This window comes from Physeter macrocephalus, chromosome 8 (genome assembly GCF_002837175.3).
Source record: "Physeter macrocephalus isolate SW-GA chromosome 8, ASM283717v5, whole genome shotgun sequence".
NCBI classification, from domain to species: Eukaryota; Metazoa; Chordata; class Mammalia; order Artiodactyla; family Physeteridae; genus Physeter; species Physeter macrocephalus.
The window spans coordinates 48,810,439-48,812,270 of NC_041221.1; positions in this window are offsets into that span (position 1 = coordinate 48,810,439).

Here is a 1,832-nt window from a genome sequence, read left to right on the forward strand (position 1 = left end):
GATTGCTGTGGCTAAAACTTCCAAAACTATGTTGAATAATAGTGGTGAGACTGGGCAACCTTGTCTTGTTCCTGATATTAGTGGAAATGGTTTCAGTTTTTCAGCATTGAGGATGATGTTGGCTGTGGGTTTGTCATATATGGCCTTTATTATGTTGAGGAAAGTTCCCTCTATGCCTACTTTCTGTAGGGTTTTTATCCTAAATGGGTGTAGAATTTTGGCGAAAGCTTTCTCTGCATCTATTGAGATGATCATATGGTTTTTCTCCTTCAGTTTGTTAATATGGTGTATCACGTTGATTGACTTGTGTATATTGAGAAAAAAAATAAAGGTCATGAAGAACCTAGAGGTAAGACGGGAATAAAGACACAGACCTACTAGAGAATAAAGATGTTAAAAAAATAATAGTAAAAGAGTGGGGTAAGAGTGAAAGGTGGAAGGCTTCTTGAAGGAAGAAAATGGGAGCCATGCATTAAAGGAAGGGTCAGAGCTGGTTGGACAGAGCAGAAAGTGGAGAAGTAGCACAAGTATAGCTACAAGAGGCACATATGGAAGATCTTAAACTCTCTGTAGTGATATGTCTAGAAAAATAATTACTAAAATGTTAACTGCGTTTTGTTTTCAGATAGTGAAATTTTTACTTTCTCTACATTTTCCTATATTTTTGGAAAATATTCATCATCATCATGCATCTCACTTTTAAAAGAGGAGAAAACAATAAAGCAACATACATACTTTTAGAGGAAAAAACATTTTTTGCTGATATCTCAGTGGATAAATGGAAGCTGTATAAATAAATGCACTGATTAAGAATATAAAAAATGGAGTATTGTATTAAAATACCCAGCTCCCATTGCCCAGTTTTTTTTTTTTTTTTTTTGCTGTACGCGGGTCTCTCACTGTTGTGGCCTCTCCCGTGGCGGAGCACAGGCTCCGGACGCGCAGGCTCAGTGGCCATGGCTCACGGGCCTGGCCGCTCCGCGGCATGTGGGATCTTCCCGTACCGGGGCACGAACCCGTGTCCCCTGCATCGGCAGGCAGACGCTCAACCACTGTACCACCAGGGAAGCCCTGTCCAGTTTTTTGACCTTAAACTTTTTTCTCCACTTTTTATCATGAAAAATTGCAAGCATATCCAAAAGTTGAAATTTAATGCCAAAATACATCCCCCCTCCCCAGATTCTACAATTGTTTGCATTTTGCTATTCTTGCTTTTGCTTTATATCTATTCATTTATCCAGTCACCTTTTTGTTTTGTTTTGTTTTTTTTGCTGTACGCGGGCCTCTCACTGTTGTGGCCTCTCCTGTTGCGGAGCACAGGCTCTGGACGCGCAGGCTCAGCGGCCATGGCTCACGGTCCTGGCCGCTCCGCGGCATGTGGGATCTTCCCGGACCGGGGCACGAACCCGTGTCCCCTGCATCGACAGGCGAACTCTCAACCACTGCGCCACCAGGGAAACCCCACCTTTGTTTTTTGATGCATTTCAAAGTGAGTTGCAGACATCTATACCCTGTCTGATACTAAATTTTATCCACCCACCAATTCCCTCTGCACACATACACTAGTCCAGAACCTTCCAGCCAGCTGTTATGCACTGAAATCTGATCTCATTTCCCATATCTAGACACAGCTTCCAATCCAAACACATCCCAAATCAGCTGCCAACCCAGAAGGCAGTTTGCCAAACTTTACCCTGACTCTTTCTATATATCCAGAACTATGTAATTTATTCAACTCATAGGATATTAAAGCCAGAAAGGGAAACTATCTGCTCTGGGGTCAGCAACTCCAACCTTTCCAGGAACTAAGCAGGTAGTATAAAAAGTGTGTG